At 40.9% G+C, this 17,175-nt stretch overlaps 1 long non-coding RNA gene across 1 annotated transcript in view; it reads left to right on the top strand.

Annotated features, from left to right (window-relative positions):
* Positions 1-8,601, top strand: part of LOC130684595 (uncharacterized) — a 33,531-nt gene extending 24,930 nt beyond the window's left edge. Inside the window, exons 2-3 of the long non-coding RNA XR_008998928.1 lie at positions 2,966-3,125; positions 7,516-8,601. This is a non-coding gene — a long non-coding RNA (uncharacterized LOC130684595). The remainder of the gene's footprint in view (positions 1-2,965; positions 3,126-7,515) is intronic.
* The last annotated feature ends 8,574 nt before the right edge of the window (positions 8,602-17,175 follow it).

Here is a 17,175-nt window from a genome sequence, read left to right as displayed (position 1 = left end):
GAAGAACTCAAAGAACTTAGTGATGGACTGAATATGACAGGGAAGGGAAAAGAATAACTCCAGGATAACTTCTTGGATTCTGGTCTGAGATACCATGTGTTCACTCAGAGAAGCAGAGGATATAAATGGAAGAATGACTTTATTGAAGGAAAAAAGTTGTGTTTTAGGCATGTTGATTTTGAGTCACCTGCAAGGTAACTAAGAAATAAAATTGAGTAGTTTCTTTGATTAGAGAGATCAGAAGTGAAGTTTTGTCAAAAGCTGTAGGTTTTGAAGTCATGCACTTGTATTAGTTTAAGCCATGGACATGGATGAGATGATCCAGTTTCCAAGAGACCTTAAATATTAGGCTACAAATGTGGACCGTTTCTTTTCGATGTATAGGACTCAGTGAAAATATCTTTTTGGGGGAATAATAGAGTAGGGTGGTAGTGTAATGGGCTAGGCTGTTTAAAGAGACTAGTATTGTCTGTAGCATATTTAATAAATTTTGGAAGACCTCCAATGCAGATTATTTTTCTTAACGAAAATTTTGGTAAAATCTAAGAGGTGCCTCAGGATTAGTCCGTGACTCCTCCCGGGAGCCCAAGAGGTATTTTCCTTTGTACCTCAAAGATTCTCAATCAGGATTTATATCAGGGCTTTCATTGAGAAAAGCATAACATTTAACAGCCATAAGTCATTCTGCACAACACAGGTCTCAAAGGTCCTAGTCTGCAAACTACCTAACACGTGCTTAATCAACACAGGGGAAGAACATAATAGGGAATTTTCACTTCACAGAATCCACTCAGTTCTTCATTTACCTTGTATCAGAGAACTGTCATCATAAATCAGTCTGAGAGTTGAGCCAGTCATACCTTTCATTACTGTATTTCATATTTGCAACAAAAAACTGTCAGAGAAGGATGTGGTTTGGTTCAGAATGGATTCTTTTCAGTGAAGGGAGAGGCCATATACTTAGGGATTCAAAAAAGTTAGAAACCGTTTTTGTTGTCTTTTGCTTTCATAATGACTCATTCAGATCGCCGCAAGATATCACTGGCTATACATGTCCACCTAGGTGGGGTGGAGGAGCCGTGCAAGACCAAGTCTAGTCTCTAACTTGATGAAGAGTACGTATGATTAAAGATGACTCATGGTTGAGTTTGGATATCGTTTACATTTTATAAAAATTTGAACTGATCATGAAAGAATAAAGAATAAAATAAAAACCACCTAAGATTTAGAGAGATCATTATTACTAAGAGAACAAATAAGGTGAAAAATCAAGAAGATCGTCATTGGTTTGGAATATTGTTTTTCTCCTTTAACGCGTACTCCAAGCTGAATAGTACTTACTCAACCATAGTCACTTAGGTTAAATAGCTCTTTTCTCTCCTTCGCAACCTTGGCTGCTCTTGCTGACGGTAGTGTGTTCCAAGAGAGCTTCTATGCTCAACACACAGGATGGAAGAGAGGTGGACGGCTACCGCAGGCAAGCCACGTTATGTTGAAATGTCTAAAAATCTACAGGCAGAAAGTTGAAATACGTGGTTGGATGCATTAGTCGGTAGGTCAGTGGTTAAGGACGGGCCTGGAGATCAAAACTAGTGATCTGGATAGAATCACCAAATGTGAGAAAGTAGATATAGGAGAGGATGCAGGGCTGAGCAACATCAAGATGTTGAATAGAGGCTAAGCCTGCATAGAAGACTGAAAAGGGTGCCTGGTGATGTCATGAGGTCCAAGCAGGAAGATGTGCCAATTCTGTTGAGTACGCAGAGAAGTCGAGAGACGGGAACTGAGAAGGAATTCCTCATCTGGGACTCTCTTTTCTCCTCCTTTGCATGGTAGCTCTGAGTAATCCCTCGGAGTCACATGAATGCCCCTCTTCTCGGCAAGTCGTCTTTTCTCAGCCAGTCTCCTTGACTAGGCAAGTTTCTCCCCACACACTACTTTCTGTAAAATAGCTCTTGTAGTTTTGCTGTCGCTAAGCTAAACATCTGCCTCCTTTATTGGCTCCTATGCTCCTGGAGGGCCAGAGGCACGCCTTTCTTGTTTATCATGTTTACAAGACTCAGCACTGGAAATTGTGCTCGGTAGGTGCTAAGAAACATTTGCTGAATGAATGAATATGTGAATGGACAAGACAATTTTTAGTTTGTTCCCAAGTCAAGAGAGGATATAAAACTCTTCCACAGTTAATTCCTGTTGTTTTGAAAGGACTGCTGCCAGGCATTCCCTGTGCCTGCGTAGGGACCAAAGGCAGACCACCCACCCCAAGTTGTGGCCCTTGGGCGTGCAGATTATTCTGAGCTGAAAACTATCAAGGCCCAGGAGACTCAGGAAGATACTTGTATATCCCCACAACAACTGCTTAAGAAGTGTTGAGATGGAGGTAGTGCTCTGGGAGGAGCGCCGTCACCACAGATGGCTATATCATATTGTGAACGAGGGGTGATAGACAGGAAGGAGTGTGACAAAGCCTGTTAACATTTCTCTCTGTGGCCCATCAAGTATTCTCTTTACAAACATTTACTCTTTTCATATTCCTGTGAATTACTTCCCGCTTCCTTTGCAATCTCAGACCCATAGTACCCCCTTCTCCTTGGTTCAGGATGACAGGACATATATGCCTCATGGTCCCTGATTGTCTTTGGGATCCATGTCTCTGGCTTCCCTGAACATATGTAAGTAAACTCTGTGTGGTTTTTTTTTTTTTTTGTCCTGTTACCCTGTCTCATGTCAGTTTGGTTCTTAGACTGGCTAGAAGAACCTCGAGGGGTAGAGGAAATTTCTTCCTTCCAGTACCTAGTATGATGTGCATCTCCCGTCCTTCACTTCCTTTCTCTTCACCTCTTTGAGGCAGCATCCGTTGACTACGTCTGTGCGTTTTTAAAGAAAGCCCTGCTTATAGTTCCACATTCAGGTATTATCTATATTGTTTTTAGTGTTCTTATGTTACTTTTCTCTCTTTATGTAGGTTCAAGGTGGAAAGAAACTTAGAATAAAATGAAGCATCCCAGCCTCGAGTTTCAGCTGTGCCGCTAACCAGCTTAATAATACAGTTGAGTCAGGACTCTGGCCCTGCGAGTTTCCTCATCTCTGAAAACCTGCTAAAAAACTTCGTTCTCTATTAAAAGGTCTGTATCATTTTATTTTTTTCATTCATGTCTTAGCATATGTTCAGTGTTCTCTACTGTACTCTGCCTACAAAGAACATTAAAAAAATCCTTGGAGTTAATATGTTCAAGAAGTAGTATGTCCAGTTCTTGGCTTTATAAACTCATAAAGCTGGAAGTTATCTTCACATTTGGTGATTCTAAACCCTCATGCAAATGCGTACGTTTCCTTATGATCCTTTTCATGTGCTGCTCTGTTGAGTTTGCCAGTGTTTTCTTGAGGACTTTTGCATTTATGTTCATCTGGGATAAGGCTTGTAGTTTTCCTTGCTTACAGTGTCTCTGTCTGGCTTTGGTATCCAGGTAATGCAAACCTTATAAAATGAGTTTGTAATTGTTCCCTCTTTAATTGTTTGAAAATTTGAGGTGTATTAGCATGAATTTCTCTTTAAACGTTTGGTACAATTTGGTAATGAAACCACCTGGCCCTGGATATTTCTTTGCTGGGAGATTTTGGATTCTTGATTCAGTGTCTCTGTTCATTATTGGTCCGTTAAGGTTTGTAGTTCCTCATTATTCCGTCTTGATAGGTGGTATGTTTCTTTTCCTCTAGGTTAACCAGTTTGTTGGCATATAATTCTTCATAATAATGTCTTACAGTCTGTGGGCAAAATTACAACATTTCCAGAATCTCTTGCCTAGCCTCAGTGCATCTCCATTATCAGTATGGTTCCAAGGGGTAGAGAGAAGTTGTTCATCTCCGTATCAATAGGTAATTACAGGGGCAAGTGAGGGCTTATCTGGACTGGAGAGGTTGGGTGGAGCTCTTTCTTTTTCTGTAGCTGGGTCATGAGAGACATGGCAGAGCAGAAGTGGATGACTGCTTGAAAGGAATAAATGGGTTTCTCCCACTTTATTTCTCCCTTTGACTGATTTCGATTTCAAGGTATTTTACGCCGGGATTTTCCCTCTGGAGTTACAAAATTCTTTTTATTTGTGTGGCATCACTTGTAATGTGTTCTCTTTCATTTCTGATTTTATTTGAGTCTTAGTTTAGCCAAGAGTTTGTCAATTTTGTTTGTCTTTTCAAAAGATAGATTCCGTTTTGTCTTTTTTTGTACTCTCTATTTTGTTTATTTCTGCTCTAATGATTGTTATTTCCTTGCTTCTGCTGACTTTGGGCTTACTTTATACACATTTTCTTAATATTATGTTTAACATTAATCAGCTGTTTATTGAGTTTTGGCAGTGATAGGAAGCACACTATTCCAGATTCTTCTTGTCTTCAAGAAAAATTCCCAAAATTTTAATGATCATGAATTTTATGAAATACATATTAAAAATTCAAATACATTTATAATTAATGTATTTTATCGTCTCTTCTATTTTTAAGCATGTAAGCATGTAACCACCACTAATGTATCTAAAGCAATTTACAGTTGATGACAGGTCTTTTGATTTTCTAGCAAATTATATATTAATTTTCAATACATTTTAATCCCTTTTTTGAAATAATAGCTTATGTTAACTGGAATGTCTTTCAAATAATCATGCCGTATTAATAAAAGACATATTTCAATGAAACTTGAAGAAATTCAGAAGCACCGAAGCACTGCATTTTAAAGGAATCGAGTACTTTCCAGTTAAACTATGCACCCTGTTAAAAAAGAAAACCATGGGCCCAAAATGGAGTCGCTGATGTTAAAGCCTCCCACTGCACAATACGTAACTGCAGTTTCAACCCCCTCCGGGACTGTAACCGTTAAGCAGTCGATATGGAATTTCCCAGTCAATCCTAGGAGGGCCAACTTGCTGAAAACAACGAATTCTTTGCTAATAATTTCCTTTTTCCACTCCTTCCTTCTCTGCCTTTGCAAACCTTTGCTGTTCTGCAACTCAAAGCAGCTCCCTCTACTTGCTAGATGGGATGCTCCCTGAGTCATGAATCATTTTAAAAAGCCAATACAATCTTCAGATTTACTTGGTTAAATTTCATTTTTTAAGAAACCTGACGTGGGAGCTCGACAAACTATGAAATGCCAAAAATAAATTTGCTGCACCATTAATGTTCTTTCAACTAGGTTTCCTTTCAGCATCGACTTTTTCTCCAGTAAAGTAGACATATTCATATTCATTGACCAGAGATCCATGCCCATGATCTATGTGATAAACATAACCTTTCATAAAGAGTTTGTAATGATGAAGTGGTTTTGAGGTTTCATAACCTGAGAAAGCACATTTCATGAGAATTATCAAAGCAACTGGGGATAGGTTTAAACACTTCAGACCTTGGAAGAGATAGTGCTCACCTTTTCCTGATTATAATAAAAGGAGGTGTGGGGTAAAATTGTTAATTTCCAGAATCTCTCACCAGGTCTTAGCCATTTACATATCAATAGTTGTTTCCTCCCTCAGCTTCTGGGACAAGGGATGGAGAGAGACTGTTCTCTCCTCCCCTCTGTAGCATAATTGTTCTGGCACCTGTCATTTCCTGGGGATCTGCCCCTGGAGTTTCTCCCAGAAGGGGCGGTTAGGGAGGCAAGCTTGTGCGGGGACTGCAGGGAGATGGGGAGTGAGAGCGGCCGCCAGAGGGGAGAACAGAGCCGGTATTCTTCATGTGCAATAAACAGGTTTCTCCCGACCTAGCCTTTCCTTAGACTCATTTCAGTCTCACCAGTTAATCACCCTGGGCTGGGAACACTGCCTTCGCCCCCTAACTCCCCCCACAGGAGGCCAGTGAGATGAACAAATTTGCCAAAACAACACAGCCATTAGTGTCATGGACAGAACTGGAAGCCAGCTCTCCTAAGTTAAATTTTGTTCTGCTTTACTATCCACATGAGATAAAGGATCTAAACATAAAAATAAGGTTTGTATAGGCCTTCGTAGCAGGGGTTAGCAAACTGTAGCCTGTAGGTCAAATTTGGTCTGCGTGTTTTTGTAAGGAAAGTTTAATTGCAGCAAACCATTCTTTTACATGTTATCTGTGGCTGCTTTGTGCCACATTGACATCACTGAGTAGAGACCATAGCGGCCCACAAAGCCTGAACTGCTTAGTGTGGCCCTTTACAGAGAAGTTCACCAAACCCTGCTTTATAGTTCCTAAGGATTTCACATTTCTTATTTTGTCTCCACAAAAACACTTTCAAGATAGATATGGCAAACATTTTTACTCTCTCTATTTTATGCATGAGTCAACGGAGACTTGGGACTGTTAAAGGACTTTTTGAGAGTCCTATAGCTGTTTGGTGGTGTGCATGGAACAAGAATACTGATTTCCCAGATCCCTAGGCCACAGCTTTCGTACATCCTCCAGACAGAATAGCTTCTACTTCTTGCCATGTAGCTGTGATAATGTGATTTATAATAAGAAATATATGTTTGGTCTTTGTTCCTGTTTCTGGCACAGGACTCCTAAAACCCTCGGAATTTCCTGAGTGATGAAAGAATAAAGGTGTGTTTTGCTGTGTTAATGAAGTAGGTTTTGGATAGTCCTTGGGTAGCCAAAGGATGGGGACTGGTTGCAAGAGGAACCAACTGTGCAATTAGAGACTTGGAACTTTCAGTCACTCCCCAGACTGCCAGAGAGGGGAGAGGGGCTGCAGGTTGAATCAACTGCCAATGACCAGTGAGTTCGTTCATCGTGCTTATATAATGAAGCCACCGTAAAAACCCAAAACGTCTGGGTTCAGAGAACCTCCAGTTGGTGAATGCACGTAGCTTCAGGAAGAGTGGTGTGCCTGGAGAGGGCATGGAAGCTCTGTGCCCTTTCTGCATATGTTGCCTTATGCGTCTCTTCCGTGGCTGTTTCCAAGTTATAAAGTTTCATCAAAAAATCTAGTAATCTAGCTAGAAAAATGTTTCTCTGATTTCCATGAGCCACACTATCACATTAATTCAATTTGAGGAGGGAATCTTGGGGTCTCCCCAAGACCTCTGATTTATACCCACTTGGTCAAAAGTACAGGTGGCAATCTGGACTTTGGAGTGGCATCTGAAGTCCAAGGAGGTGGGATGTTGTTGAAACATCCAGTCTCTGGCTGGTTGTTCAGAAGCACAGGCAATAACCTGTTCTTGTGGCTGTCTTCTGAAATGGAGGGGGTAGTCTCAGAGGACTGAAACCTAACCTGTGGAATCTGTAATAACCCAGATAGATTGTTTCAGAATTGAATTGAGTTTTAGGATCCCTAGCTTGTGTCTGAGAATTGCTTGTTGGTGCAAGGATTCCCCCAACACACAGACAAACACACACACACACACTCCTAAATTGATGATCAGAACACTAAAAAGTGGGCTCTTGCAGTTTTACCCAATGGTTACATCTTATATAGTTGTAGTACAATATTAAATCCAGGAATTTGACCTTGGTACAAAATGTATATAGTTCTGTGTCATTTTATTCCATGTGTAGATTCATGCAAGCACCACTACAATCAAGATACATATTGATATCTAGCATATGTAAGGAAGTCACATACCTCAACAGCAAAAAAAACCAAATAATCTAGTTAAAGAATGGGCAAAGGACCTAAATAGATATTTTTCTGAAGAAGATATTCCAACAGCCAACAGGTACGTGAAAAGGGTCTCAACAACACTAACCATCAGGGAAATGCAAATCAAAACCACAATGAGATATGACCTCACACCAACTAGGATTGCTGTTATGAAAATGACAAGAGTTATCAATTGCTGGCAAGGAAGTGGAGAAAAGGGATCCCCTATGCACTGTGGGAATATAAGTTGGTACAGCCGCTACGGAAAACAGTATGGAGATTCCTCCAAAACTTAAAAGTAGCACATGATCCAGCAATTCTACTTCCAGGTATGTATCTGAAGGAAATGAAATTACTCTCTCAGAGACTTATCTTCACTCCCACGTCATTCGGCATTATTTACAAAAGCCAAGGCATGGAAACAACCTAAGTGTCTATCAACAGATCGACAAGAAAATGCTGTATGTGTATGTATCCTGTGTATACTTGTGTGTGTGTATGTGTATGTATGTATAATGGAATATTCAAACATAAGAAAGAAGGAAATCGTGTTGTTTGTGGAAACATTCATGGACCTTGAAGGTTTTCTGCCAAGTGAAATAAGTCAGACAAAGAAAGAGATTTATGTATGATCTCACTTATGTGCGGAATCTAATAAGAAAACCTGAACTTAGAACGAACAGATTGGTGGTTATCAAAAATGGGGGCAAGGGTTGTGCAAAATGTGTGAAAGTAGTAGAGAGGTACAAACTCCCAGTTATAAGTTAAATATATTCTAAGGCTGTAACCTACAGCATGGTGACTACAGCTAATAATTATGTCATGTATTTGAAAATTGCTAGGAGAGTAAACCTTAAAAGTTCTCATCACAAGGAAAAATAATTGAAACTATGTGAGATGATGGATATTAACTAAACTCATTGTGGTAATCATTTTACAATATATACATGTATCAAATCATTATGTTGTATACCTTAAACTCATACAATGTTACATGTCAATTGTATCACAGTAAAACTGGGGGAATAAAAATACAGAACTATTCCATCACCACAGAGATGTCCCTCATGCTTCTGTATAGTTAAACCCACCTTTCCCTTCCAACATCCCTAGTCTCTAGAAATCACTAATCTGTTTTTCATCTCTATAATTTTATTTCAAGATTGGGGAAGTTTTCAGCAATTAGTTCCTCAAAGAGACTTTCTAACTCTCTTTCTCTCCTTCCTCTGGTACCCCTGTAATACAAACATTGCTCTGTTTGGATTTGTCACACACAGTTCTCTTGTGATTCTTCCAGCCCTAGAGATCCTTTTTTCTCTCTGTGCCTCAGCTCCTTTTCTTTTCTTGTTATGTAATTTCTATTTCATTGACCCTTTCCTCTACCTCATCTAATCTAGTTTTAAACCCCTCCCCTGTTTGTTTCATTTCAGATACTTTATTTTTCAAATTTTCTGTCTCTTTCTTGAAGTCCTCCCTGAGATCTTGAATACTTTTCTGTAGCTCCATGATCATGTTTATGATTTTTATTTGGAAATCCTTATCAAGAAGATTGGTGATTTCAGTTTCACTTAGCCCTCTTTCTGGCATCAGAATTTTTGTTTGTACAAAATTTGTTTGCTGTTTCACTTTTCTGGTGATTCCTATGGAAAAATAACTCTGTGTAGGCGGCATCCTCTGGTGCCCAGAAGCTCTACTCTCTTGAGCTGCTGAGCACCTGGAGCAATGGCGGGGTTTAGAAGCGTATGGCACCAGTGCCCGCTGTGAGGAGCGATCTGTTTCCAACTTCCCAGCTGCAGTGCCTGCCTGCACTGACGGATCCAGTGGGCTGAGTGCACAGGGACAAGCCTCTGCACTATGCGCCTGTAGCTGCCATAGGCAGGGCCAGCCTCCAGCTGGGTTGCATGTTGGCTGAGCCAGCAGGTGTGTGGGCTAATGCCTGCTGGGAGGAAGGAGCAGAAGGCTTTGTTTCACAGTGGGGGTCCTCCGGGCTTTGCTGCCAGCCAGAGGGATGAAGCTTTTGAAGCTCCTGAAAGTTTCCAGCCGGTCGGGCTGAGTGTGCCAGGACTATTTTGTCCACCTGCCCTTTGTCATGAGCAGCAAGCCCTTTGTAAATCTTTGCCTCTATTGCACCCCTCTCACTGAAGTGAAGTCCTTCAAAGTGCCCACCTTTCTTTTGTCCCACAGCTGCCGGTTGTGCATACCTGTTCTCCACAAGGAGCTGGAATTTCAGTCTCTCCAAGTATTGTGTCTGTCTTTGATTTCCAGCCCCACTTGTCTGTGTACTGTGGGTTTGTGCTCCCAGAGCATATCTCCAGGGCTGGGTGTTCAGCAGTCCTGGGCTTCTACTCCCTGCCTGCTCCGTTTCTCTTCCTCCCGCCAGTGAGCTGGGGTTGGGGAGGGCTTGGGTCCCACCACACAACAGCTTTGCTCCTTTACTGTTTTCTATGAGTTCTTCTCTATTCCCCAAATGTAGGCTCTGTTCTGCAGTCTTCAGGTCGCTCTTTCAGGATTAGTTGTATTTGCTGTATATTTGTGTTACATGTGGTTTTGGAATGAGGGTTCTGCCTCACTTCTCATGCTGCCATCTTTTTCCCCGGGAGTGATACTTTTAAGTCACTCTCTGCATGCCAGACACTCTACTTAGTGCATTTCATTTAATTCTCCCAGTTCTGTGCAGGAGGCATTTAACAAACGGAGAAATTGATGCTCAGTGAGGTGTTTTAACCAAGGTCATCTGGTGGTTGATATAAGCAAGATGACATCCATGCTGTAATGGCACAGCAACGACTCAAAACCAATGAACTATAGTGAAACATTAAATAAAACGATTTTTTTATTATAAAATAAACACATGGTCATGGCGGAAATTTGGCAATAATACTACAAAGGAGAGAAAATGAACAAGTCAACAATGCAGAGAAAACTGCTAACATCTAGATGTGTTTCCTTTAGACATAAACATACAAATACATGGTTGTCATTTCTTTTTAATAAAATTGTCACTAATCTTTTTCTGATACAGTTGTACTTCCTGAGTTGGTTTGTTGTTCATACTAGAGAGAGCAAACCAAAAGGGAGGCAGTGGAGAACACAAAGGTGGAGAACTGGGTAAACAATAGATGGCATCTGTCAGCGTGAAAGTAAAGGATAAACAAAAAGGAGAAAAGGGAGAAATAACTTGATTATTTCCCAACAGAGATGGATTACTGTGAGACAATCTCATATGCATCAGTGTCCCCGAAGCATTAAGAAAAGGCTAGACCCAATGGTGCATCTCCAAAACTCTACACCCGAAAGTAGCAGGATACACATTGTTCTCAAATACACATGGAACATTTTACAGAACAGACCACGTACTAGGCCACGAAAAGAGCCTCAGTAAATTCAAAAAGATTGAAACTCTACCAGCCAACATCTCAGATCATAAAGGTATAAAACTAGAAATAAATTGTACAAAGAAAACCAAAAGCCTCACAAACACATGGAGCTTAACAACATGCTCCTAAATAATCAATGGATTAACAACCAAATTAAAACAGACATCGAGCAATATACGGAGACAAATGAAAGCAACAGCAAATGCCCCAACTTCTGTGGGATGCAGCAAAAGCAGTTCTAAGAGGAATGTATATAGCAATCCAGGTCTAAAGAAGGAAGAACAATCCCAAATGAATGGTCTAAAGTCACTATAATTGAAACCTGAAAAAGAAGAAGAACTGACGCCCAGAGTCAGCAGAAGGAGGGACATAATAAAGATCAGAGAAGAAATAAATAAAATTGAGAATAAAACACTAGAACAAATCAATGAAACCAAGAGCTGAGTCTTTCAGAAAATAAAGAAAATAGATAAACCCCAAGCCAGACTCATTAAGAGGGACAGAGAATCTGTACACATAAACAGAACCAGAAATGAGAAAGGAAAAATCAGTACGGACACCGCAGAAGTACAAAGAATTATTAGAGAATACTATGAAAATCTATATGGTGACGTACAGGATAACCTAGAAGAAATGGACAACTTTCTATGAAAATACAAGTGACCAAGGAAGAAACAGAAAATCTAAACAGACCAAATAGCAACAACAAAATTGAATCGGTAATCCCAAACTACCCAAGAACAAAACGTCTGGACCAAATGGATTCACCGCTGAATTTTATCATCAGACATGTAGAGAAGACATGATGCCCATTCTCCGTAAAGTTTTCCAAAAAATAGAAGAGGAGGGCATAATTCCAAACACATTTTACGATGCCAGCATCGCTCTAATACCAAAAGCAGGCAAAGACCCCACCAAAAAGAAAATTACAGACCAGTATCCCTGATGAGCATAGATGTAAAAATACTCCACAAAATATTAGCAAGCCAAATTCAAAAATACATCAAGAGGATCATGCACCATGATCAAGTGGGATTCATCTCAGGGGAAGCAAGGATAGTAGAACATTCGAAAATCCATCATCATTATCCACCACATGAACAAAAAGAACAAAAACCACATGATCATGTCCATAGATGCTGAAAAAGGATTCGACGAAATTCAACATCCCTTTATGATAAAAACTCAACAAAATGGGTATAGAGGGCAAGTACCTCAACATAATAAAGACCATATATGACAAACCCACAACCAACATCATACTAAACAGCGAGAAGCCACAAGCTTTCCACCTAAGATTGGGAACAAGACAGGGATGCCCACTCTCCCCACTGTTAATTCAGCACAGTTCTGGAGGTCCTGGCGATGACAATCAGACAAAACAAAGAAATACAAGGCATCCAGATTGGTAAAGAAGAAGTCAAACTGTCACTATTTGCAGATGACATGATATTGTACATAAAAAACCCTAAAGACTCCACACCAAAATGACCAAAACTAACATCTGAATTCAACAAAGTTGAAGGGTACAAAATTAATACACAGGCATCTGTTGCTTTCCTATACACTAACGACGAACTAGCAGAAAGAGAAATCAGGATAACAATTCCATTCACAGTAGCATCCAAAAGAATAAGATACCTGGGAATAGATCTAACCAAGGAAGTGAAAGATCTCTACCCAGAAAACTCCAAGACAGTGCTACGAGAATATAAAGAGGACACTAACAAATGGAAACTCATCCCATGCTCTTGGCTATGAAGAATCAATATTGTTAGAATGGCCATCCTGCCTAAAGCAATCTACGGATTCAATGCAATCCCTATCAAAACACCAACAGCATTCTCCAACAAACTGGAACCAATAGTTGTAAAGTTCATATGGAGCGGCAAAACACCCCGAATAGCCAAAGCAATCCTGAGAAAGAAGAATAAAGCGGGGGTATCTTGATTCCCAACTTCAAGCTCTACTACAAGGCCACAGTAATCAAGACATTTTGGTACTGGCACAAGAGCAGATGCACAGACCAGTGGAACAGAATAGAGTCCAGATATTAACCCAAACACATATGGTCAATTAATATACGATAAAGGAGCCATGGATATACAAGGGGGAAATGACAGCCTCTTCAACAGCTGGTGTTGGCAAAACTGCACAGCTGCATGTAACAGAGTGAAACTGGATCATTGTCCAACGCCATACACAAAAGTAAATTCAAAATGGATCAAAGACCTGAATGTAAGTCATGAAACCATGAAATTCTTAGAGAAAGTCATGGACAAAAGTCTCTTGGACATAAACATGAGCAACTTCTTCATGAACATATCTCCCCGGGCAAGGCAAACAAAAGCAAAAATGAACAGGTGGGACTGTATCAAGCGGAAAAGGTTCTGTACAGCAAAGAACACCATCAATAGAACAAAAAGGCATCCAACAGTATGGGAGAATATATTCATAAATGACATATCCAATAAAGGGTTGGCAACCAAAATATATAAAGAGCTCATGCACCTCAACAAACAAGAGGCAAATAACCCAATTAGAAAATGGGCAGAGTCCTGAACAGACACTTCTCCAAAGAAGAAATTCAGATGGCCAGCAGGTATATGAAAGGATGCTCCACATCGCTAATCATCAGAGAAATGCAAATTAAAACCACAGTGACATATCACCTCCCACCACGTAGGATGGCCGCCATCCAAAGGACAAACAACAGCAAATGTCGGTGAGGATGTGGAGAAAGGGGAACCCTCCTACACTGCTGGTGGGAATGCAAATTAGCTCAACCATTGTGGAAAGCAGTATGGAGGCCCCTCAAAAAACCAAAAATAGAAATACCACTTGACCCAGGAATTCCACTCCTAGGAATTCACCCTAAGAATGCAGCAGCCCAGTTTGAAAAAGACATATGCACCCCTATGTTTATTGCAGCACTATTTACAATAGCCAAGAAATGGAAGCTACCTAAGTGTCCATCAGTAGATGAATGGATAAAGAAGATGTGGTACACATACACAATAGAATATTATTTAGCCATAAGAAGAAAACAATTCGTAACACTTAGAACAACATGGATGGAGCTAAAGAGAATTTTGCTGAGTGAAATAAGCCAGGCAGAGAAAGACAAGTATCAAATGATTTCACTCATCTGTGGAGTATGAGAACAAAGGAAGAACTGTAGGAACAAAACAGCAGCAGACTCACAGAACCCGAGAATGGACTCGTAGTTACCAAAGGGAAAGGGATTGGGGAGGATGGGTGGGAAGGGAGGGAAAAGGGGGGCAAAGGGGACATAGCGATTAGCACGTGTAATGTAGGGGATAGCATGGGGAAGGCAGTATATAGCACAGAGAAGTCAAGTAGTGATTCTATAGCACCTTACTATGCTGATGGACAGTGACTGTAATGGGGTATGTTGTGGGGTCTTGATAATGGGGGGAGTCTAGTAACCATAATGTTGCTCATGTAATTGTACATTAATGGAACCAAAATAAAAAAGAGTAATAACAATATGAAGAAGAGGTCCTATAGGAGCATGAAAAACATCCAATTTGGACAGAAGATCACTTTCATAAAGCTTCTTTATAAACTTTAAGCGCTACAAATGTAATCATGTTATTGTTATTTTTACACTTGGGACATGCAAAACTTCTGTGCTGAATGACAGTCCATTAACTTTGAGTTTTAATGCTGCATATGTTCCTGTTTCAGAGGAGATTTCCTTTTTCCAAGAAGAGAAAAGTAGAATTCTTCGGGTGAACAGAAAAAACTGCCAGAGCTTTGTTTGTTTGTTTGTTTCTTTTTCTGTTTTTTTAACAGAAGCTTGAGGGTTTGTATAATGCATGATGAAGCCATTAGGGGCTAAAAGGAGAGGATCCAACTAAAGAGATTCAGCTTTGGTCCCGGAGAACTATCAACAACTGCTGCCTTTCTTAGTGAGTGTCCACAATTTGAGGAACTCACGAGGAGAGAAGCTAGACCTCCCTGGGTGTCTGAAAAAGAGAATTGTTTCACTTAAGTAGCATGACTTTGACATGGCATTTAAAAAAGGCAGTCGTGTGTAATTTGACATAGTAATAACTAGAGCATATCAGAGACAGAGAAGCGTCCTGAAAGCCTGAGAATAGGCTCATGTGGGTAAAAGGAGGTGAAATGCTTGGTACACAAGCCTTGGCAATATTTGCTGTTTTTATTGGTGGGGGGGCGTTTAATTGAACTATCATTGATACACAATCTTATGTTGGTTTCAAATATACAAGAGAGTGGTTCAGCAGATACCCACATTATTAAATCTTCACCCCCTCTTCTGCGGTTACTATCTATCGATGTGGAAAGATGTTATGGTGTCACTGACTATATTCTCCACGCTGTACTGCCGTCCCTGGGACCAACTCCTATCGTGATTGCGAATTAGTGCCTCTTCATCCCCTTCACGATCCCCACCCACCCATCTCAGCCCCACCCCCTTGGTAGCCATAAGTCACTTCTCAGTGTGTGAGTTTGCTGCTGTTTTGTTCCTTCTATTTTGCCTTGTTTTTATATCCCTCAGATGGGTGCAATTATATGGTATTTGTCACTGAGCATAACATAACACCCTCTGACCTGGAATCCAGAAACTATTGGGTAATAATGAGCACCTAGGCAACAGAACCTACAGGCCCTGGGCTGGAGGTGGGTCTCAACCACAGACCCATGAGAAGCTGCGGCACTGTGGAAGGAGAGGTGGAAAGGATCCGACTGAGGCGCATCCTGATACCCAACTGAAGCAGAGAGAGAAAAGCTCTAAATTCCATTTACACTCTGTTGTAAGAGGCGAGTAGTTTTCCAGTTGTTCATCAAGATGGAAAATTCAGGTCCCAACAATGAACAAGATTCTGTGGACCAGCAGAAACCTCAGATGGGCCCACTGGTTCGGGAGGAAGATGTCTATGAGTTTGTAAGTAACCTGAGTGCGGAAGATTACAGACTTCCGAGGGATAACAACTTGCTGGGCTCTCCAGGCGAAAGTACGGACGAAGAAGTGCCGGAGAGACCTCAGTTCATGAAAGAAAGCCCACCGCAGCACTCAGGCGAAAACAAAGACACAGAGTCCTCCAATGTTGAGAGGAGTGATGACTCTGTAATGGAATGTCTTCTCTCTCCAGAACAAACTGAGAATGTGGGAAGTGGGCCCAGAGGAAACCAGCCGTGGGGAGGCGTGAGCCAGATTATTCCCACCAGGAACCATTTGGTACCCGATTTACAAATAACTGTAACAAATCACATTAATGATGGGAGACCAAATGGAGAGAACGAATATAGACTACTTCTCACAAGATTCTCCCAGGAAATTTTGGGAAATAGTCCATGGCAAGTGGAAAGTCCACCACCTGAGTCATCATTTGCAACACCATCGAGATCGGAAGGAAGCACAAATGAAGGATTAATGCAAGTCCCACGTACCAGAGGTCAGCAAAGAAGAAGAATCAGAAGCAGGAGCCCAGACCATCGGAGAACCAGAGCAAGAACTGAAGGACCCGATTCACAAATATCTGTAACAAATCACATTAATGATGGGAGACCAAATGGAGAGAACGAATATAGACTACTTCTCACAAGATTCTCCCAGGAAATTTTGGAAAATAGTCCATGGCAAGTGGAAAATCCACAACCTGAGTCATCATTTGCAACACCATCGAGATCGGAAGGAAGCACAAATGAAGGATTAATGCAAGTCCCACGTACCAGAGGTCAGCAAAGAAGAAGAATCAGAAGCAGGAGCCCAGACCATCGGAGAACCAGAGCAAGAACTGAAAGTATGTCAACTCCACATTCAGTGAGAGAACGTTGTGGAAGACATCATGATAGTGTATTATCTCAGACTTCTGAGCAGCCTCTGGTAAATGAGAGTGAGAGTCATCAAGCTGAGGAAGCACCAAGACAACAAACACCTGATTGTGCGTTTCCAAATTGGGATCTTTTAGACAGCAGAGCTTTTAGAGCTCCATTAACATCTGAGAGAGCGAATGTCCCATTAGAAAATGAAGGAGGAAGACTTAGGCATATGTTTTCACATTGTGAGCAGGAAGATGCAAGAGCTCATGTCAGTACCATCACAAGTCCTGGTCACAGAATTGTGAATCCTCATTTAAATGATACTGCATCTTGTGCCAATCAGAGCAGGGCCATTACAGGAGTTAGTCACTCAAGGAACCTTAC

Source organism: Manis pentadactyla, chromosome 8, assembly GCF_030020395.1.
Source record: "Manis pentadactyla isolate mManPen7 chromosome 8, mManPen7.hap1, whole genome shotgun sequence".
In the NCBI taxonomy this organism is placed as follows: domain Eukaryota; kingdom Metazoa; phylum Chordata; class Mammalia; order Pholidota; family Manidae; genus Manis; species Manis pentadactyla.
The sequence above is the reverse complement of the archived record's forward strand: the minus strand, read 5'-3'. Positions and strand labels throughout refer to the sequence as shown.